The 24028-nt window shown below is 39.8% G+C and overlaps 1 long non-coding RNA gene across 5 annotated transcripts in view; it reads right to left on the bottom strand.

Annotated features, from left to right (window-relative positions):
- Window positions 1–354: 354 nt before the first annotated feature.
- The window catches only part of LOC140705829 (uncharacterized), a 132040-nt gene continuing 108366 nt past the window's right edge, over window positions 355–24028 (bottom strand). For 4 of the 5 annotated variants that reach the window (XR_013543743.1, XR_013543747.1, XR_013543746.1 and 1 more), the window contains 2 exons: window positions 6353–6425; window positions 355–1617 (listed from right to left, as the gene is read on the bottom strand). This is a non-coding gene — a long non-coding RNA (uncharacterized LOC140705829). Of the gene's footprint in view, window positions 1618–6352; window positions 6426–10159; window positions 10250–24028 lie in introns of all 5 variants that reach the window. The other variant, XR_013543744.1, reaches the window with a different exon arrangement.

The raw sequence follows: 24028 nt of genomic DNA on the forward strand, positions 1-24028 counted from the left end.
GAACAGAGCATAGAAAAAAATACTTCATGAGTGAGAAGTTCCTACTGTCCACCAGCATGAGAAGATTCTTATTTATAATTTTTGTAAAAAAATTAACCTGCCTTTCTCCTTAAGAAGAACCAAGGAGGATTACAATACTGTAATTAAAAGACAGTCCGTAAATATAAGTATACAATACTATGGAGATCAATGAATAAAATAAAAAGCATCACACCAAAACATGCTCCATACCATATTCTTCAGCAACTTCTTAAGCAATCCTACTTGGCAGGGACTTTACAGATAAGGGGGTGCCCTTTGACCCAGCAGAGGTTTATCCAATTCAGCTACCAGTAATCAGACAGACAATGGAAGTGAGGGCAATAAAGAAAATTGTATTGTAGCAATATTGTAGCAGTACATACAGAGTTGTCCTTTCTTTAGTCCTTTTGTCGTACACTTTACAGCATTCCGGTTCTGGTAGGGTGCGGAAGCAGCATTCTCTCCCTCGCATTCCTGCTCTCTTGTTTTTATTTCATTCAATGCTTTTAACTTTTATACATAGTTCTTTAAAAACTGCAAATAGCTTCCCTCCAAATAGCTTCTAAATAGCTCTTGAAGAATCTTTTGTAGCCAAGCATTTAGGGAGCCAAAACAACCTTTGGAATTTCCTGCCGTTTTCATCAACACAACAAGGAAAGGGGGAGAACAAACAACTGAATTCCTGACCTACCGCTCTGAATTGTGATACTCATACCTATCCTCCAACGAAAGAATTTATCTTCAGCCAGAGGTTGGTCGAGGCCACCAGAGAAGGCAAGCCAGGTGGAGAAGCACGTTCCTCATTCATAATAAAGTAGTGCGAAACATGGCCAGAGATTTACAGTTTGCATTCTGGTGATTTTCCAAGTCGTTAAAAGCTAGTGGAAGTGAATTTGCCTTTACAACTTTGGGTGAACCATACATTCTCAGGGCCTGAGGGCCTGCCTGTTTTCTGCTTGTAGCTGCACATTTACCTCGCAGAGAAAGGATAATCAAACAAAAAGCAGATTGAAGAAGCCAGACCTTCTGACTAAAATATCTCCCCAGAGGAAACACAATATTAGTACAATATTAGTACATAATATATGCTTGGCGTTATATACAGTATATTTGATTTTTTTTTCTCCTCCTAGAACTGCTAGTATTGTTAAGTCTCAGAAACTTATATAGTATCTTCTGGAATAGAGCACACAAAACAAAAAAAGAATAGAGGACAATGAATATCAAACAGACCTCTCTAGAATCCAAAACATGGCAGCAAGGATGTATATAAAAAACTATATGGAACCGGCCAATACCTTTGGAAATTAAAGGAACTAGAAGAGCCTTTACTTTGGCAAGGTGTTTGGCCCTCCCCTCTGCTGTTCTAGAAGGGAAGTTAAAAATAACCCTATTGCTGAAAGGCTATGCTCCTGCCAACTGAGATTGAGACCATACAGCACATGTTTTTAACCTGCTGTGCGAAAAGAGACTATAACCCCCTTAATAGATAGATTCCCAGGACGTTCGGAGGAAAATAGGCTTGAGTTCCTTCTATCAGATGTTGATGTGCAGATCACCTGTCGGGTTGCGAGGTTCTGTGTAGCAATACCTTGACTGCGGAAGATAAATAACAATTAGATTGCAGTTCCCAGTTCTAACGGAATATTAGAAAGAAATTTTAACGTTTTATAAGGTTTTATACGTTACTGGTCTAAGGACCGTAAATATATTATTATTATTTATAATTACACTGTCAAGGTGAAATTCAGGATAATTCTTAGGTTTCAATATTGTTTTAATTAAATATAACAATGGTAAAAATTATACAATAGTGTAAGAGCGATTTAAAGGGGAGGAAAAAAAGAAAACAGATCCCAAACCAACCTCATGGCTTGCCAGAGTCACAGGCTCAGGAGGAGATATTGCATTAATTCCATTTATTAAATGTCTACATTTCCACTTTAAAACTTTTCAGGTGCAAATGATTCACATTAGTTTTCATTGATGCACAATTCAATGTGAATCAGTTTGGAGCTCTTCCGATCTGAATATCGTCCTGAGGATTCTACTTTTTTCTTTTTTTCTTTTAAGTTCATATATTTCCATAAATATTCTGATTTCTTGGGCCAACACAAAACAGCCAATGTATACAGGGGCTAGCAGTTGGTGGGATACAGAGAGGAGTCAGTTCCTCTCAACCAAGCACTCCCTTTATGAGAGAGAACTTAAAGGCAATTAAAGTGTGATATTCCACTCAATAGGAAAGAAAGAAAGAAAGAAAGAAAGAAAGAAAGAAAGAAAGAAAGAAAGAAAGAAAGAAAGAAAGAAAGAAAGAAAGAAAGAAAGAAAGAAAGAAAGAAAGAAAGAAGTATATTCGCTAAGACTTTCACCGCCAACACGTAATTTTGTTACCTATTTTTTTTCTTTCGGCTACCTGCATTTTAAGAATTTCCTAACAGAATATTGACAATTATTGCTCCTGTGCAGCCATAACTAATAATATAATAATCACTCTCACAATCATTTCTGCCTAAAGGGATATTTATCTCAGCCAGAACCTAACAGACTCCATGCTTGTATGACTACGACCCAGTTTCCTTCTGTTTCCTCACAATCACATGCTGTCAAGTCAATTCTCATTCATGAGGTGGACCAGCTAAATTTACAGTTAAATTTAATTTTAGTATCTTATTAAATGTCTTTATCAGGCACCACACTCCGTGTTAGATGTGGTACAGAAGGAAACCTAACAAAACCTATTCAGGCTAATAAAAGGGTTCGACAGGGCCCCCACACTATTTAACCTGTATTTAAAGGATCTGTTTGGGTGGTGTCTTGGAACAGACTTTCATCCTCCTAGATTGGCGGAGACGAAATGCCCCCTACTGCTTTACACAGATGATGCGGTCCTTCTGTCACTATTGAAAATAGGACTTGAACGGCTGAACCGCACATTTATGACCTACTGTGAGAAGAACCAATTGGTTCTAAATTTTCTTAAAACCAAAATTATGGTTTTCACTCATTCTGTAACAACTAGAAAATGGACAATTAATGGTTCTTGCATTGAGCAAATAAAACTGCTAAAGTACCTAGGTATTAGATTCCACCATAAACTTTCCTGGGCTGCCCATAGACGGACCATAATTCAAGCAACCCAGAGCATGCAGAAAGCTATCTTGCATTTTTTTTCATTACTAAGGGGGGACAATTTATTCCAGCTGTTATTCAAGTTTTTAAGCTCAAGATTCTGCCCCAACTGTTATATGGTATACCAACTTGGAACCTAGGATTTCACACATATAGAGAGTGTTCTTTCAAATTTTCTAAGATCCATTCTGGGAATGGCAAGATGCGTCCCTGCAGCTGCCTTACGATTAGAGACTGGTCTAACATCACTAGAATGCAGCGCGTGGCTATCTGCTTTTAGATTTTGGAACAAGGTAATACATGCTGATCCATCTATGGGATATCTAAATCTTCTACAGAAATATTCCATAATAGTTTATGGCTTAAAGCTTTTCCAGCAAAACAGCATCTATTAGGGCTCTCTTTTGATTTTTTTTATGCCCAGGAACCCAAGGCAGCCAACTCTATCTTAGAAAAGCGGATCCGGGACATTGACTTCCAGTCCTCCATTTCAATGGCTTGCAAAACGTGCTCCATCTTGCACCTTGGCCTGAACTATAATTTCTCCCAAAGGGCTAGGTATTTAGAGAATTTGATTATCCCAAAATACAGGCACGTCTTTTGAGGAGCCTGATTTAACTGTCTCCAATCCGCAGTTTTAAATGGGTGATATTCTGGCACAAGATTGTGCCCTTGTAAGGATGCAGAATTTGTACCGTTGACGCGCGTCCTTTTGGAGTGTATCAAATTCCTCAAGCCCATAATGAATCTTTCAGGTAGGACTCTGATTTGGGATACAAAATATTTCTGAAGTGACACAAACAAGATAACCACTGAATCAGTGACCAAATTCCTTCTCTCTGCTCAAAGAATACAAAAAACAATCTTTACCTAACCCCGTCGTAATGGAAACAACAAAAATTAAAAAGCAATATATGGGTAAACCTTTTTATTAATTTTCACTGTTTTAACTGTCTTGAAATGTTGTAATTGATTCCATCTACTTTAAATATTACATGTATGTATTTTAATGGGTCGGAGACCACAGAATTAAAATTGATTGATTGCATATAATATTAATATTAAAAACAATATATGGGTAATCTATTATTACTTTATAGTGTTTTAACTGTCTTGAAATGTTTTAGTTGCTTCCTCTTTTTTTAAATATTATATGTATATATTTTATGGGTCAGAGGTCGCAAATAAATATTAATTGATTGACAACATGTCAGTCCATTTATCATAACACAAACCCAGAGTCCATAGTAATAGTTTGCTTCATAAATCAATCCCACAGAGAAGCTCCTTCTTCTCTTCATTCGACCATCCCTCCCACCAGTCTTCTGAGGCTGTTTGCTTTATTGCCCCTTGTGGCCAATTAGAGATTAGCTTCTACAGGTTTCTTCTCTAGCATTTTATTTCCACAGCTGTATTAAATCTAACTGGTAAGCAGGTTGCTAGCACTGCTGTAGTATTTGATCAGATTCTTTCTACAAACTTTGATTATCAATTCCTACAGCGATGTTCTAGACCTGACACTACTGGTCCCTTGTGGATGTCTTTCTCGATTTACCCTTGTCCTAGTTTTCAAAGTTTTCCCACACCAGGAAGTAAAACAATTAGTTTTTAAGATGCCACAATGCTTTCATTGTCTAATTTTCTTTTGGTTTTGCTGACTTGCTAGCATAGAATAACATGGCTTCCACTTCCAAAACCACACAAGAATGAATATTTCCTGATTATGCCCCAATTGTTTGCCCTCCTCACTGCACAACCTCAGGGAGTTTGCCTTTCATAAGTAATCACTTGCTCACTACTCTTTCCTTTCTCAGTAGTTCTGTTTTGCACATGCTGGACACAGTTTTGCAGTGCCTGTTTGCATAATACTCCCTTCTTTTCATTTCAGCCTGAACTTTAATGCATTGCTTTGTCCCTGCTTTTTTGCTCAACAGAATTTATTGCAATTTGCTATTGTTCACTGCTGAAAGGATATATTCCATGATAATTTTGCATCTCCTTCAAGCAGACATCCTTGAATTAATATCAGGCCAAATGAAATAGTGTTTCATAGTCACATTGAGAGCTTGGAAGAAGTTGTCACATCTTCAACATAAAGTATATCTTTTTGATATTGTTTATATTAATAATCTATTGTTCATAAATTGCCATTTCTTTATTTGAATAAACTTTGGGATTTTTTAAACCCATATCTTCAGTGTGAGAATTGCAGTCGGAAAGGGAGAATGCTATAGAGAAGTCCAAAGTGGGGACCAAAATTATCCTTTGATAGGTATTTGAATAAAACGTTCATAGAAAAGTTCTGTAAGCTCAGACATAGAACGTGTCTGTTCATATTAAACAAATACATTAAGACTGGATCCAACCAAAGGTGTTGGAATTTCAGCTTAATACAAAACAATAGGCTTAATTAAATAATTGGTTGTTTACACTATAACTGATAAAAATTATTGCAAGCATACATTAATTTAAAAACTGAGAGACAATCTGGATAATGGCCGTATGGATTATGAATTTTTGACTCTAGTATTTTCATATACTTTTCTTATATTTTTCTTAAAAGCCTTCTTGTAGCAAAGGTATAGACAGAGCAATGTCACAGTGGGAAATCATTTATTTTATTTCTATCCTACTTTTCTTACCTACCAGAGACCCAAGGCAGCTTATTGCTAGAAGATCCCAGAACACGATTGTATGATCTGAGGATTGCCGGGTGAACACTCTCATTTTAAAAAAATAATAACTAAAAAACTCTACCGAAATCGACCCTAGTTTGGCTGCGATCAAAAGTAGACCGTCTGCTAAAAATATGCTGCATTTGGTACTGATTTGAAACCCAGCTTAAAAGTTACCTATATTTTTTTCTTTGGGCTGCCTGCATTTGTAGAATTTCCTTATAGAATATTGACAATTGTTGCTCCACTCCTGTGCAGCCATAACTAATAAAATAATAATCACTCTCACAATAATCTCTCCCTAAAGGGACAATTATCTCAGCCAAGGAGTCACTGTGGGTGCAAAACTACCAATTTGAGTACATGATGTAGGTCCTTTAGGGCTAGAAGTGCATAGTACATGCCCCACAAAAAAGCCCAACCTAAAAGAGAACACTTGCCAACTTACAAGGTAGCAAATCATTGACTTTATGGTTGCTTTGATAGCACAATAGCCTAGTCAGGTAGGATCTCTCAATACTTACAGTAGCAATTAGTGACCTTCTCAAGTCCTCACTGGATTTAGGTGCAAGTCGTGCTGTTCAAGAGACCACTTCTCTGTTGAAGAATTATATTTGTTTAATTTACAAAGTAGTTGCATTAGAATACAGTTGTAGCTTTAAAAGGCATAAACATTAGGCACCTCCAGCAGTTACAATGATTAAAATAAGTTAACTATTCCTGAGTAAAATTATAACTAAAATTAAGCTAAGTAATCATCTTTGCACTCTCTATATGTCAGTATCTAGAGAAGTTGGCTATTTCTCCCCCCTCTTCTCCTTCAAAAAAACCTAACCTCTCACATTCCACAACATTCACAAACAAATGAACAAGGATCACATACATGAACCATGTTGTACATACCTTTGGTCACCTTTTTTATGACACTTCCAAGCTGTTAAATAATTAAGAGCAAGTGGGTGTAAAAGAGTTCACCTCCCACATTTCACAGGAGAAAATCCGAGCCCAGGTGACTTATCTTTCCCCTATTAAGTAGTATGCTATGTTTCATCTTCTCTGGGCCTCTTTGGCCTTGCTCCCTTATCTTTATTTCTGGCAGCAGAATTCTAACAACAATCTCATGAGAACATTTCAGTGCTTTCAAATCTATCTTTCACAGAACCTAACAGACTCCATCTTTGTATGACTACAAGTCCCAGTTTCCTTCTGTTTCCTCACAATCCCATGCTGTCAAGTCAATTCTCATTCATGATGTGGACCAGCTAAATTTACAGTTAAATTTAATTTTAGTACAATGACCTCTCTGAAAGGTAATATTTGGAGAAGGTGTTGAGAATGATAACTAGTCCTGTTTTTTCTGAAAAGCATTCTGAGAGTCTTCCACATAGTCAAACTTGATCAGAGGATAAAAAAATTTTTTAGGACAAAACAAATATTTGTTCAGTTAAAGATCAAGTAAAACATGATCAAAGCAAATGAGTTACATGGAGTGGGAGTCCTTCTGGATCTGGCTCATCCAGGCAACATGCTCGTGGCTACGCAGCAATGATTTTATCTCTATTTTATATAATTTTATATGGTTATCGCTTTTGCTTAGTTGAAGCTCCTATTTTACTTGCATGATACAAACTTTGGTAAAAGTAAACAAAGAGATAATGACCACTGGAGCTGCCGAGAGATATTAGAACTACACCCTTACTGGGGACAGTAAGCACCTGCTTGAATCAAGTATGCAAGAAAGGCTTTTACTTTGTTTAAGAAACGCCATCTTTCTCTGGGGAGTTGTTTGGCATACAGCAGGGGCGGATCTGACGTCCTCGTCAACCTACAACTGGCTCACAGTGAGTAAAAGTTCTTCAAGGAACAGGGAGGAATAACCTGCCCTTTAACGGTTATGTCTGAATGTTTACTGGAGCTAAGAGTGTTTTTATCCAGCACCTACTGACCGTAACTGTGAAACCCATATGCTTTTCCTTCTGAGTGGGAGCTTGTAACTGCAGAAGTAGAAGGGGACACTAATTAAGCTAAATGTGTGGAGTATAAATATGGTCACTACTAGGACCAAAAGATAAAAAAGGCTTCCAAAAAGCCAAATCAGAACTCAATAGCAGACTTCGGTGTGGCCTCAGATCTCATCAGCAAACGTGAACATACTACCTCTTACAATCAAAGGCCACTGAGGGAATTTACGTCAAGTACCCCACTTACTACGGACAATGTAATGGAAAGACATACCAGGGGGTTGCCATTGGAACTCTGCACTCAGGAGGAGAAATCGGCAATTGGTCTCTGGACACAGACCTCCTAGAGAAGGCTCTCTCTGCCTCTATGGAATAATGACCTATAAGGATCTAAATTTATCAATACCTGGGCACAAGGAGAACCATATGGAAGGAAATGTAGGTCCCCAAGATGCTCAAGGGCGCGAGAGTGAACAAACTAGGATTATTTACATCCAACTATGACATCAGGGCTTCCTCTCAGCTAAATCTAACCAGACAATTTTCAATAAGTTGGATGGCCTAAAGAAAGAAATCGCTGATATTAAAGCAATACTATAATGCATTGCCGAAATGATAAAGCTGGGGATTCTTTCTAAAAGCAGCACCTCCCCCAAACACTCAGAATACTGAAAACAGATTTCAGGCAAAAAAAGGAGCTGGGCACAAAAGATCAAACACAAAAAGATAACTCCTTAGCTTTTAAAGGTCAGAGTTACCCACAGCTATCGGAAAAAACATCTCAGGACCGAATGGCCATCTCCGGGATGACCCTAAAGGCTTGGACAGACCCATATGACCGAAGTGAAGACACAGAGGGACCTGACCTAACATCCAATCTAGAGCTAATAACCATAGATGAATGGTGGGGAAATACCCAAGAAGAACCCTATCCTCAGCATCCACTTCCTGTGACAGCATGCAAGACAAATATACAGATACGAAACCCCCAATGGTCAGCAACCTCAGACAGTGAAGAGTCCACCCCGGTTGAAACCCCATCATCCAAGCCCATGAACCATATCACCATCTATAACTGGGCACTAAGAAAATCAAATGGCACCTGGGCCTCCAATTCAGAAGTATTACAGAAAATAAGAGAAATTCTGGGCAAGGGTTGGGATGCTCAAACGAATACAAAATGTTACTGTATTTATCCCAGTAAGCCCGGGCAACTAAGAGGCAGGGTACACATGATCTTCGCCAATATTAAACAGGCCCATCATTTTTGGAGCCTGTTATACAAGTTTGAAAAAATAGCAGTATCATTCAAATGGGGGATACATACAAGTTATTCAAATATTAACTTCAGACCAATCACAAAATTGGACACCCACAAACTAACAAATACGTCCAGAGAAATTCAGGTTCCAGAACAAAGAGAGGAAGGATGGAAGATAACAGCTGAAAATCCCAGCTGTGACCTGTATAGATGGCTGAAGTTTCCACCATTTACAGCAGATCACCTTCCAAAACCAAATCAGATGGCAGAGGAAAGGAAACGCACACCAATTTAGCAACCTTTCCAATCAACTATTGGCAGGCAAAAAAAAAAAAAAAAAAAAAAACTTGAAGAAGTCTTCAGCCTGGAATACTGCATGGGGAAAAAACAAACAAAAAGCCCAACTTCACAAAGATTCCATAGATCGAAACGCATCAAGGACTACCTACCCAGGTAGAGCTGAAAGAGCTTCTTTTAGTAGAGACACACAAAGAAATCAAAACAACAAAGACTGGGCCGATAAAGATTACCCTTTACTCACACCAGCTGCTCCCCTCATCTACAGAGGATGTCAGTCATCAGATGTATCCCAGCCTGCTCTGGAGAAGCTAAGAGTATACAAGGATGGTAACCCCATTAAAATTCTCTCTGCCACAAGAGGGGAAATGACCCCAAAGGCAGAAGGAGGAACCAGACACTCAAGTATGGTGGTGTGCTCCAGAAAGCAACCAAAAATCTGCACCTAAAGCTGAACTTTTATCATGGAATCTGGCAAGTTAGACCAGATGTACCATACCCATGAGACTCCTTTCTTTCGCAGCAAATATGACATCATTCTTTCGCAAGAAACATGGTCTGACAAAGATATAATACTAGATGGTTTTGACTCTTTCATGGTAAAGGCAATCCCAGGGCGCGGACTGGGGAGACTGAAGGGGGGGCCTGAGCATTCTGTTACCAACGGCTCTGAAAGTGAAATCTACGACGAAACCCCCTTTGAGACAACTGGCCATGGCAGTAGTACTTACAGGAAGTATGAAAACCCTATTGATCATTAACATATACCTCCTACATCTAGAAAAGTAGAAACAGAAGGAAACTGTACAGACCTTGAAAACTATGTAAGAAAGCTTATCATGGAACATCCGGATGCTTTGGTCCTGACTGGTGGGGATCTAAACGCCCGTATGGGACCAGATCTGGGAAGCAAATTTAAGATGAAAGCCAACATAAGAAATGATAATGTGGGGAACCTGAATCAGGAGAAGGCATCTAAAGATCAACATGCAAACTATGCCGGGGCCTCTGTACAAATTTGCCTATAGACTGGGCCTCTCAGTTTTAAATGGCACAGGAAAATACACATTTATGGTAGCATCTAAAGCTAGTACAATTGACTACATCCTGGTGTGCAGGGGCCTCCTTTCCATGGTTGAAACTCTCCAAGTACTGCCTTACATGGAGGGGGATCATTTCCCCCTACATCTTCCACCTAAACATTAGAAATTTAGACACAGAACCAAGATATCATACGGAAATTACAGCATTAGAAAGAGTGTGTTGCCGAGTCAGATGGTCACCTAAACTGGCACAAAATCTAAAACAACTTTTAACTTCGTAAACACTGATTGACACCCTTAATTCAGTAGGAAGCCAGACAGTCCACGGGAATCCTATAGATACATATGAAATTCTCCTACAACAGTTAAATCCACAGCTTGTCCATTCATATAGCAGAAACCTTCAGAAATCATATAACCGATCCAAACCTTGGTTCAACTTAAGCTGTAAGGCAGCAGAACATTAAATCAGACAGACAAGGAATACCTGAGAGCAAAGGCCATGTCAATAAAGAGGCCTCCTAAAACTAATGATACATGAAAAAAGAATACAGAGGATACGACACAGTAAAAGAGAACACACGAGAGAACTATGGAGGAAGGTGACAGAAGCAGCAAAAGACAAAAATCCATCCCTATTCTGGAAACTAAACTCAGGAAGACTATCAGAGCCCAAACACCCGTTATCCTCTTGTATTCCACCAGATAAAGGGGTATTCCACTTTACAAGTATGTACGAGGATGTCATTGTACCCCCTTCCTCACTAATGCTTGGTAGCACTCACAAATGGCCCCCAGTGACCCCAGGTGAAATAATAGCTCATTTAGATCAGCTAAAAAATGGAAAAGCCCCAGGCCTTGATGGCATCCCTCCAGAACTCCTAAAAGAAAACAAGATATGGTGGGGCTCTTTTCTAGCACCTCTCTCACGCACATCAGTGACACTGGCCATATCCCAATATCATGGGAAACGGCCATAGTGGTCCCATTTTATAAGAAGGGGGAAAGGGAAGATCCAGCCAACTACAGGCCAATAAGTTCACTCAATATTAGAAGCAAACTATATGCAAGGCACCTCCTAGACGAACACCTGGGAGATCCACAATAGAACAGTGCCTAATTATACAGCATCTTACAGCGAAATACTCGGCCAAAGGAGTAACATCACTCTATGCCGCCTTTGTGGATTGTAAATCAGCCTTTGATTCTATATCGAGAACACACCTGTATTTGGGGACATCGAAGAGAATTCTACAGATTTCTCTCCACCTATAAATTTAAATGACACTCCTCCATGGAGGCCGGCCACAGTGGCTGAAACAATAACCCTGATTAGAAGTATGAAATCAGGCAAGGTCCTGGGAACAGATGCTATTCTCCCTGAAATGCTAAAGGCTGACATGGATTGGTGGGCACCTTTGTTGGCAAACTTGTTTACCCATACTGTATCAACAACTCAGGTAAATTTCCCATCACTTGGTCCAAAGCCATAATAATACCTATCTTTAAGAAAGGAGAAAGAGGAGACCCAACCAACTACAGACCATTCAGGCGACTCTCTGTGCTGGGTAAATTGTACTCTAATCACTTAAATCAAAGACTACTTACTTGGATAGAGGAGGAAAATATCTTGGGGAAGGAACAGGCAGGAATTAGAAAGAGGAGATCAGCAATTGAACAGTGTATTGCGGAGAAATATATGTCCTCTCGTGGAAATGGGCTCTATACTACATTCAGAAATTTAAACTCAGCCTTTGATTCTGTCCCAAGAGACATTCTATGGTCAAAATTATACAAAACCTCTATAGATAAGAGACTCCTGTAGCTTATTAAATGTCTTTATCAGGCATCACACTCCGTGTTAGATGTGGTACAGAAGGAAACCTGACAAAACCTATTCAGGCTAATAAAAGGGTTCGACAGGGCCCCCACACTATTTAACCTGTATTTAAAGGATCTGTTTGGGTGGTGTCTTGGAACAGACTTCCATCCTCCTAGATTGGCGGAGACGAAATGCCCCCTACTGCTTTACACAGATGATGCGGTCCTTCTGTCACTATCGAAAATAGGACTTGAACGGCTGAACCGCACATTTATGACCTACTGTGAGAACAACCAATTGGTTCTAAATTTTCTTAAAACTAAAATTATGGTTTTCACTCATTCTGTAACAACTAGAAAATGGACAATTAATGGTTCTTGTATTGAGCAAATAAAACTGCTAAAGTACCTAGGTATTAGATTCCACCATAAACTTTCCTGGGCTGCCCATAGACGGACCATAATTCAAGCAACCCAGAGCATGCAGAAAGCTATCTTGCATTTTTTTCTTTACTAAGGGGTGACAATTTATTCCAGCTGTTATTCAAGTTTTTAAGCTCAAGATTCTGCCCCAACTGTTATATGGTATACCAAGTTGGATCCTAGGATTTCACACATATAGAGAGTGTTCTTTCAAATTTTCTAAGATCCATTCTGGGAATGGCAAGATGCGTCCCTGCAGCTGCCTTACGATTAGAGACTGGTCTAACATCACTAGAATGCAGCGCGTGGCTATCTGCTTTTAGGTTTTGGAACAAGGTAATACATGGTGATCCATCTACAGTGGACCCTTGACTTACAGACGGCTTGACTTACAGACTTTTTGAGTTACAGACTTCTCTGGCCGCAAAATTTAGGTTTGACTTGCAGACTGAGATTTGACTTACAGACCAGAAAAAAACCAAAATGGAACAAAAACGGCCTGTTACGGGATTAATCGGTTTTCAATGCACTGTAGGTCAATGGAGACTTGACTTACAGACTGTTTGACTTGAGAACCGCCTTCCAATACGAATTAAGTTCTCAAATCAAGACCCCACTGTATGGGATATCTTAACCTTCTACAGAAATATTCCATCACAGCTCATGGCTTAAAGCTTTTCCAGCCCAACAGCATCTATTAGGGCTCTCTTTTGACTTTCTTTATGCCCAGGAACCCAAGGCAGCCAAATCTATCTTAGAAAAGCAGATCCAGGACATTGACTTCCATTTCAATGCCTTGCAAAACGTGCTCCATCTTGCACCTTGGCCTGAACTATAATTTCTCCCAAAGTGCTAGGTATTTAGAGAATTTGATTATCCCAAAATACAGGCATGTCTTTGTGACGTATGTCATGACGTCACCTGCCTGTCTTGGCTAAGGCTGGAGTTTCCTGGCCTATGGCAGGGTAGGAGGTGGGTCTTAAAGGGGTGGAGTTTGTGTATATAAGGGTGAAGTGCAAAGCAGGGAGAGAGAGGGCTGAGATAGGGCTTGGAAGAAGATCTGTAGACAGGGTTAGATATAGGTTAGGTAACTGAGTGTTAAGTAACCAAGAACTGTGCAGGGTTAAGGTCTGAGAAATATAGTGTGACAAGTCATTCTTTTACTCAGTGATTTACATTTTAGTTTGTATTCAATAAATCATCATTTTTATTTTTAAATCCGTACTAAGTCTGATGTGTCAGGTTTATGTGTGGTTGGTGGCAGCGAAGTTGTGTATGTGTGTGTGAAGGATCGTGACCTGTCATCTCTTGTGGTGACGTAAGAGGAGGTGGCAGTCGCGACAAACCTGGTGTCCAGCGGTTGGGATACGAGGGTCCAGTTGCCCAGTTGTCCAGAAAAGCCTTGGCTAGTGTGACCTGAGCAAAAGGATTTCAGTTAGGTGCACCTGAAGTGGGGTGTGGGTAACTCTCGAGGATTTGTCTCCAGGGGGGAGCAGATCTAGTAGAGAAGCACCTAAACTTCAGAGTGAGGGAACTGACGTATGAGCTCTGGAAGGTCCATTTTGTGAGGGAGATTGGCCCAAAGTAGGAGGCTGTTGTGACTTGGTCTGAGAGTCCAGAGTTGGGAGAACTCGGAAGGGACAGACAGACCAAGGGCAGCGAAGATTTGGGATTTCTCTAGTGAACTACAGAACCTGAGAGAAGGTGAAGCTGTGGTGGATTTTGAAGTAGAGCCAAGGGCAGAAAATTAAAGTAGCTCTAAATCTGGCAAGAGGCCCGGTGAAGGGGCAGAAGCCATTAGAGACTACAGTAACAAGCCTAGCCGTATCTGTTGGTATACCCTGTTAAAGAGTGTCAGACCTAAAGCACAGCAAGAAGAAAAGTATTTTAAACAGAGGCGTGGAAATTGACAGGAGCCTTTTGAGTTAGTAAAATGCCTCTCACACGCAGTCAAATGGCAGAAATGAGTGAACTAAGAGACCAAGCGATGTCAGACTGGTCTGGGGATGAGTCAAATGGTGAGGGAAGAGTTGCCTCAGTGCAGGAAGAAGCTAATGGGGGACAGTTATCAGAAATGAGGAAAATTCAGTTAGCCCAGGCACATGAAGTTCAAATGAGGCAGTTAGAAATAGAAAAGGAAAGGATTTCCCTAGAAAAAGAGAGGATGGAAAGGGAGGCTGAGAGAGAGAGAGAGAGAGAATTGCCTTAGAGAAAGAGAAAATGGCATTTGAGATAAGGAGAATGGAATTACTGAACCAGAACAATAATAATAATAGGGAAAATGGGGAGAGCCAGTTATCAAAATCAGATTTGAAGAAATTTCCTACATATACAGTAAACAGGGGGATTGTCCTGAAAACTTCCTTAAAATCTTTGAACGAAGTTGTGCTGATTTTTCTGTGAGGGAAACAGAGAAAATGATAATTTTGAGGTCTCTCCTGAGTGGAAAAATGGCTGATGTGTATGCTGATATGCCAGTTGAGCTCAGTAAAGATTATTCAGAGTTCAAAAAAAATGGTTTTCAATCGATTTGGCATTAATTCAGAACATCTTAGGCAGAAGTTCAGAAAACTTACTAAAAGATCAAATGAATCTTATACCCAACTTGGTTTTAACTTAGAAAAGTGTTTAGATCGGTGGCTTGAACAGGAGAATGTAAAAACTTTTCAGGAATTGAAAAATGTTGTGGGCCTGGAGCAGTTTTATTCCTTACTCCATGGGGAACTTAAATTTTTAGTTCAAGAACGGAAACCAACTGACGTTAGAGAAGCTGCTCAAATAGCTGATTTTATTTCTCAAATAAGGGGACCTAGTTGTTATGAGGGGAGAGGTGTAAGGAAAACATGGGACCCAAAGTTCTCTAAAGAACAAGGACAGAGACAGACTAAAGTAGGCGGCCATTTTACTGAAAAGCCCTCAGAACAGGGCCAGCACAGTAAACAAGTTTTGGAGGGAAAAGAGAAACTTGAAAGATTTGATGGGAAAAGCTCATGGGGGGAGAGAATCTGCTTCAATTGCAAAAAGAAAGGCCACATTGCTGCACAATGTTTTAATACAAGGCAAAATAAAGAAATTCCACCTCAGAAAGTTAATGTAAAAGAAGCAAAGGCTATATTTTGTGTTCAGAGTAAACCTCAAGCTTCTTGTAGTGAAAGTTCTGTTACCATGGAAACCCAGGCAGAAGCAGTTAGGAGCTCTGAATTGGATACATTGAAGGAGCTGCCTCTCGCTGAAGTTGTCCACTGTTATTACATAGAGACTAATTCTCAGTTATTGGAATCTGCTGGGGACAGAATAAAGATTTTTGAAAATAACTATACTGCTTTGAGAGACACTTGTTCTCAAATTTCTATTTGCCACTCAGACATAGTACCACTAAGTTGTATGATTGCTGGCCAGACTCTATCTGTGAAAGGGATTGGTTCAGAACTAGTTTCATTACCTGTAGCTGATTTGAAAATTGAATATCAAGGTTGGAAGGGATTTTGGAGAGTGGGGGTGTCTTCTGAAATTCCTACCCCTTTTCTTATTGGTAATGACCTAACAAAGCATGTCAAGAGTGCCCTGGTGGTAACACGTTCACAATCAGTACAAAGTGAAGCCAGTAATGAGACTGACTCTCAAGAGCCAGAGAAATTTGTACCCCAACCTGAGGCATTCTCAGTTGAAATACCTCAGAAAAGCCTCTTTGTCAAGGAACAAACAGCAGACCCCACCTTAAAAGACTGTTTTAGAAAGGTGACTGATAAAGATTTATCACCTGAGTGCCCTGAACGTTTTATTATTAAGGGTGGTTTACTTTATAGGGAAAAACTGAATAATATTTCAAAAGGGGGGCCTGAAGTTAAGAGACAGTTGGTGGTGCCTGAGAAATATCGCCCTATGATTTTGGAAAAGGGACATGCAGACATTTTCTCAGCTCATATGGGGATAAACAAGACCAAACAAAGAATAGCCCAAAACTTTTACTGGCCTAATACGGGTAAACATATTAAGAGTTTCTGTCAAAGATGCCATATTTGTCAGAGACAGGGCTCTAACTGTGATAAAACTAGAGCAAAACTATGCCCATTACCAGTGATTTCAACTCCTTTTACACGTCTAGGGGTGGATATCATAGGTCCATTGCCCAACGCCACTAAGCGGGGGAACAGATTTATTTTAACTATAGTAGACCATGCAACGAGATATCCGGAAGCGATCCCATTATGTAATATAGAGACCCAGACTGTAGCAGAAGCCTTAGTAAATTACATGAGTAGGATGGGTTTTCCTTCTGAGATAATCACAGACTTAGGAACCTCTCATACATCCAAACTTATGAAAAGGTTAGGCAGGGGGGTCGTTCACATCAATGCCCTTAAGCCTTATTATAGAGAATCGAACCAGGTGCTGTTTGCAATCAAAGCGGCTGATAAGGAGGAACATGGGTTGCCCTTCGGGGAAGGGAGGGGCCCACAAAAGTTCAATCCACAAGAGGTGCAGATCAGCCCTGCTCTATCCAGAGGACAGCAGAATAGTCGTAGAACGCTAGTTACAAAACATCAAGAAGTGTTCTCAAACAAACCTGGTGTTGACAAGAGAGTGCTACCCAGGACTGACACAGGGAATGCTTCTCAGTCTGTAACACCATATAGAGTAACAGGTTATTTCTTTGACAATATTCGCAAAGAGCTAGACGAAATGCTGAACGATCAAATTATTGTACACTCATCTAGCGCTTGGTTAGCCCCTGTAGTTTTAGTAGACAAGCCGGATGGCAGTGTCAGGTTCTGTGTGTACTACAGCAAGTTATATTCAGTAACTAAACCTGATGCTTATCCTATGCCTAGGCTTGATGACCTAAGTGAGACGATTGGAGGTTGCAGAGTCATATCTTTTTTAAGTCTAACCAAAGAGTGTTGGCAAGGAAGAAGTGATCCTAGGGTCCAAGAGAAAACCGCATTTTGCAGTCCATTTGGTCTGTTTGAGTTCCGGGTCCTCAGTTTTGGCCTGAGAAACTCACCAGCTACATTTCAGAGGCTCAAGGACAAAACCTTGCAAGGGCTCAGTGACTTCACGGTAGCTTATATCGATGACATAGGGGTCTTTAGCAACACCTGGCAAGATCACCTACACCATTTAGAATTAGTGCTACAAAGATTGAAAGATGCTGGCTTAACCGTTAAAGCTAGTAAGTGTCAGCTAGGTAACTCAGAGATGAAGTACCTAGGTCACGTAGTGGGAGGAGGCCTAATCAAACCTTTAGAGGCCAAGGTAGAAGCAATCCTGAATTGGCCCAGACCTACCACTAAAAAGAAAGTGAGATCCTTTTTAGGTCTGGCAGGGTATTATAGAAAGTTTATACCCGGTTTCAGTGAGATTGCTGCACCTTTATCAGACCTGACAAAGAAGCAGAGCAGCAACAGCGTTTCCTGGTCGGAAGAGTGCGAGATGGCGTTTGGACGGCTGAAAGATGCTCTAACCAACCATCCAGTGCTGCATGCTCCTGACTTCAGCAGAGAGTTCATCATCTACACGGATGCGTCTAATGCCGGTGTGGGAGCGGTACTGTGCCAACAGGATGACAGCGGAGACCAACATCCGGTGGCGTACCTGAGCAAGAAGTTGCTTCCCAGGGAGAAGAATCTTTCTACCATCGAGAAAGAATGTTTGGCGATCATCTTCGCGATCCGGAAGTTGAAGGCTTACGTCTGGGGTCGACATTTTACCTTGTGCACTGATCACTCACCTCTGTCGGAGTTGCGGACTATGAAATCACAGAACAGTAAACTGATGAGGTGGGCGCTTCTTTTGCAGGACTATGATTTTGAGGTTAAGGTGGTCAGAGGGACTATAAACTGTGTGGCTGACGCCGTATCCAGAAGACCGGAAGACGACATCTGAAGAACTTATGGACTCTGTACATGGTATATGGCAATGTAAAATGTTTGGACAGTTATGTGTTGTGTTATGATAAATTTTATGCATTGCATGTTTTTATATACCTGTATGGCGGATGTGTAAGTATATTTGAATAATATAGTTATATTAAACTGTGTTTTTATGTGATAAATGTAATGCTTAATGTTGTGTTCAGTTGTTTTGGGGAAAAAGCACCTTAGCTTTCCCCCACAAAACAACTTATTAAAGGGGGAAGGTATGTGACGTATGCCATGACGTCACCTGCCTGTCTTGGCTAAGGCTGGAGTTTCCTGGCCTATGGCAGGGCAGGAGGTGGGTCTTAAAGGGGTGGAGTTTGTGTATATAAGGGTGAAGTGCAAAGCAGGGAGAGAGAGGGCTGAGATAGGGCTTGGAAGAAGATCTGTAGACAGGGTTAGATATAGGTTAGGTAACTGAGTGTTAAGTAACCAAGAACTGTGCAGGGTTAAGGTCTGAGAAATATAGTGTGACAAGTGATTCTTTTACTCAGTGATTTACATTTTAGTTTGTATTCAATAAATCATCATTTTTATTTTTAAATCCATACTAAATCTGATGTGTCAGGTTTATGTGTGTGGTTGGTGGCAGCGAAGTTGTGTATGTGTGTGTGAAGGATCGTGACCTGTCATCTCTTGTGGTGACGTAAGAGGAGGTGGCAGTCGCGACAGTCTTTTCAGGAGACTGATTTAACTGTCTCCAATCCGCAGTTTTAAATGGGTGATATTCTGGCACAAGATTGTGCCATTGTAAGGATGCAGAATTTGTACCTTTGACGCGCGTCCTTTTGGAGTGTAATTTTTACAGAAGTGAGTGTATCAAATTCCTCAAGCCCATAATGAATGTCTTTCAGGTAGGACTCTGATTTGGAATACAAAATATTTCTGAAGTGACACAAACAAGATAACCACTGAATCAGTGACCAAATTCCTTCTCTCTGCTCAAAGAATACGAAAAACAATCTTGACCTCTACCTAACCCCGTCGTAATGGAAACAAGAAAAATAAAAAAGCAATATATGGGTAAACTGTTTTATTAATTTTCACTGTATTAACTGTCTTGAAATGTTGTAATTGCTTCCATCTACTTTAAATATTACATGTATGTATTTTAATGGGTCGCAGACCACAGAATTAAAATTGATTGATTGCATATAATATTAATATTAAAAACAATATATGGGTAATCTATCTCAGTGGTTCTTAATCTTTGTTACTCTGATGTTTTTGAACTGCAACTCCCAGAAACCCCAGCCAGCACAGTTGGTGGTGAAGGCTTCTGGGAGTTGCAGTCCAAAACTCCTGAGTAACCCAAGGTTAAGAACCAGTGATCTATCTTATTACTTTATAGTGTTTTAACTGTCTTGAAATGTTTTAGTTGCTTCCTCTTTTTAAAAATATTATATGTATATATTTTATGGGTCAGAGGTCGCAAATAAAGATTAATTGATTGATAACATGTCAGTCCATTTATCATAACACAAACCCAGAGTCCATAGTAATAGTTTGCTTCATAAATCAATCCCACAGAGAAGCTCCTTCTTCTCTTCATTCGACCATCCCTCCCACCAAACAGTAGTGAATAATTAGTTGGACTGTGTTACTTGGCCTGCAGTGTAGATGTTTGTATTTTTAGTGGGAGACTTTTAGTGGGTGGGGAGTGTTTGGGGAATTTTATGTGTGTGCATGTGTCTGGTCTCTGGGTGTCTGTGAATTTTGTTGCATGGGTATACTGTGTATATACTTACAATGACAATAAATTATTGTTATTATTATTATTATTAAAATCCTCAAGTCCATAATGAATGTCTTCCAGGTAGGACTCTGATTTGGGATACAAAATCTTTCTGAAGTGACACAAACAAGGTAGCCACTGAATCAGTGGCCAAATTCCTTGTCTCTGCTCAAAGAATATGAAAAACAATCTTGACCTCTACCTAACCCCATCATAAAAGAAACAACAAAAATAAAAAAGCAATATATGAGTAATTTGTTTTATTAATTTTCACTGTTTTAACTGTCTTGAAATGTTTTAATTGCTTCCATCTATTTTAAATATTACATGTATGTATTTTAATGGGTCAGAGACAACAGAACTAAAATTGATTGATTGCATATAATATTAATATAAAAAATAATATATGGGTAATCTATCTGATTACTTTATACTGTTTTAACTGTCTTGAAATGTTTTAGTTGCTTCCTCTTATTTTAGGTATTATATGTATATATTTTAATGTGTCAGAGGCTGCAATAAAGATTAATTGATTGAGTCCATGTCAGTCCATTTATCATAACACAAATCCAGAGTCCATAGTAATAGTCTGCTTCATAAATCAATCCCACAGAGAAGCTCCTTCATCTCTTCATTCGACCCACCCCCCACCAAACAATGTTCTGAGGCTGTTTGCTTTATTGCCCCTTGTGGCCAATTAGAGATTAGCTTTTACAGGTTTCTTCTCTAGCATTTTATTTCCACAGCTGTATTAAATCTAACTGGTAAGCAGGTTGCTAGCACAGCTGTAGTATTTGATCAGATTCTTTCCACAAACTTTGATTATCAATCCCTACAGCGATGTTCTAGACCTGACACTACTGGTCCCTTGTGGATGTCTTTCTAGATTTATCCTTGTCCCTCTTCTAGTTTTCAAAGTTTTCCCACACCAGGAAGTAAAATAATTAGTTTTTAAGATGCCAGAATGCTTTAACTGTCTTTATATTTAATTTTTCTTTTGTTTTTGCTGACTTGCTAGCATAGAATAACATGGCTTCCACTTCCAAAACCACACAAGAATGAATATTTCCTGATTATGCCCCAATTGTTTGCCCTCCTCACTGCAGAACCGCAGGGAGTTTGCCTTTCATAAGTAATCACTTGATCACTGCTCTTTCCTTTCTCAGTAGTTCTGTTTTGCACATGCTGGACACAGTTTTGCAGTGCCTGTTTGCATAATACTCCCTTCTTTTCATTGAACCTGAACTTTAATGCATTGCTTTAATTCTGCTTTTTTGCTCAACAGAATTTATTGCAATTTGCTATTGTTCACTGCTGAAACAGGATATATTCCAATGATAATTTTGCATCTCCTTCAAGCAGACATCCTTGAATTAATATCAGGCCAAATGAAGTAGCATAATTATACCCACGCATGGGCAATTGTAAAATATAAGGATAGTATAATAACCAGTAGGATTTATGGCAGAAGAAAGGATCTAGCTGCGAGAGGTATAACAGTCGTTAGGTACTTCCAAAATTTAGCACAACCAGTACCCCATATGCAAGGGAGACAGAAAGGGAGAAACCAGTCTATGCCCAGGAGAAGCACACTGATGAGGATCTTATTCACATTTTAGAAGACCATTCAAATGATGGGCAAAATGCTTATGGTTATCCCACAGAAAAATGCAAGGATGATAGCCATACAGCGAAAAAGACCATTCCAAGTCTTGCTTGGCCAGATTGCCTCCTTTAGCAGACTGCCAATTTGTCTGCTAAACCCCCTCTGGAGCCCATAATAACAATAAACAAAAGGACACTCAATTCTAACTTGACAGTGCCTGCGAACCATCCCGAGCTGTGCCTGATAGGTGAGGCACCCCCAGATGAACCCAGAGAACTTTCCTGATATTACTAAGAGAAATTGACAATCCCTGCAGCATAATGATACCATAGCTAGAATCTGTTCCAGACAACCTGATAGCTATCCATGGGATAAAGGGGAGATCTTGAATGTAACACATGATCAGCTCAAAGTCATCTCATGGAACATAGCAGGGTGGACCTCGAAGCAAAATGATCCCAACTTTCTGGAACATCTGAGGGCTCATGATATAATTTTTATTCAGGAAACATGGTTCACCAAACAAATTAAGCTAAATGGATATGCTGTATATCGTATGCCCGCTGAGTCCACCAAAAGGAAAGGTACGCCTAAAGCAGGTTTAGCAATATTGATATCTACTGCTCTCCAGGCATCTGTCAACTGGCTCGCCACTTGTGCGAAAATAGCAATGGCCGGGCATATAGTCTTTGGATGTAAGATCCTTTTTTTTTTTTTTTTTTTTTTTTTTGGTCAAGGTTAGTATCCCACCCTTCTCATCTCAGAAAAGCACAAAACAAGGTTGGGAAGACCTGGAAAATTATACAACAGGACTAGAATGCAAACTCCCTAGAGCCAATTTACTCATAATGGGGGACTTTAATGCAAGATTAGGCTCAAATAATAATGCACTCATTTCTTCTAGTTTAAGGGGGGGTAGTTGACAATAAGATCTTAGCCCCTAGCTATGTTGAATGTCCAAAGATACTAAGGTGAATTATGGTGGCATCTGTATGATCCAAATGGTGCCCCGCCTTGGTCTTATAATATTAAACGGGAACCCCCCACTATGACAAACACCCTGAATTCACCTATGTAAGCAGTGCTGTGGATTTTGTGCTAATCTCCCACTCTTTATCTAGAGAGGGAGTGGAATTTTCTGTAGGCCTAAGGCTGGATAGTGACCACCTGCCCCTTAATACCATCCTCCTACTTTCACAATCTGTCCATCTGAATGCAAAACCTCATCTCCAAGATAAATTCCTAAGCTTCAAACAAAAGAGAATACATTGGACTGAGGAAACTCAAAATAAGCTAGAAGGCTTCTTTGGCTCCGCTTAGGGGGAGTCCCTAAAAATTCAATCATAGGAGCCACAAATGCCACTGCTGCCAAATATAAAGATTCAATCCTTATCAATGCGATGAACATTGCCCTGACCTCCAAACAACTGCTTCCCGAAGCCTCATTAAAGATAAACGGCCCCAAGTGGTTTGACAGAGAATGTCATGTAGTTAAAAAACAACTGAGAGAGGTATATAACAACTATAGAAAGGAAAACCTAAACATATTACCAGCAGAATATTATTATAATATTAATAACAAATTAATAGCATGTAAAAAGAGACAAGGAATTCAAAAGGGATGGAATGCATTAATAGAATGCACTTTAAATAAAAAATCTAAACTCTTTTGGGCTCTTGTCACTGATGCCCTGAGCCCTCGAACCAGCTCAGCAGTAACTTCCCAGCAGGTACGTGGGAACAGCATTTCTCTACTCTATTTGGGGACATCAAAGAGAATTCTACAGATTTCTCTCCACCTATAAATTTAAATGACACTCCTCCATGGAGGCCGGCCACAGTGACTGAAACAATAACCCTGAAATGAAATCAGGCAAGGTCCTGGGAACAGATGCTATTCTCCCTGAAATGCTAAAGGCTGACATGGATTGGTGGGCACCTTTGTTGGTAAACTTGTTTACCCATACTGTATCAACAACTCAGGTAAATTTCCCATCACTTGGTCCGAAGCCATAATAATACCTATCTTTAAGAAAGGAGAAAGAGGAGACCCAACCAACTACAGACCATTCAGGCGACTCTCCGTGCTGGGTAAATTGTACTCTAATCACTTAAATCAAAGACTACTTACTTGG

The sequence above is a fragment of the Pogona vitticeps genome, chromosome 3, assembly GCF_051106095.1.
Source record: "Pogona vitticeps strain Pit_001003342236 chromosome 3, PviZW2.1, whole genome shotgun sequence".
Lineage (NCBI taxonomy): Eukaryota > Metazoa > Chordata > Lepidosauria > Squamata > Agamidae > Pogona > Pogona vitticeps.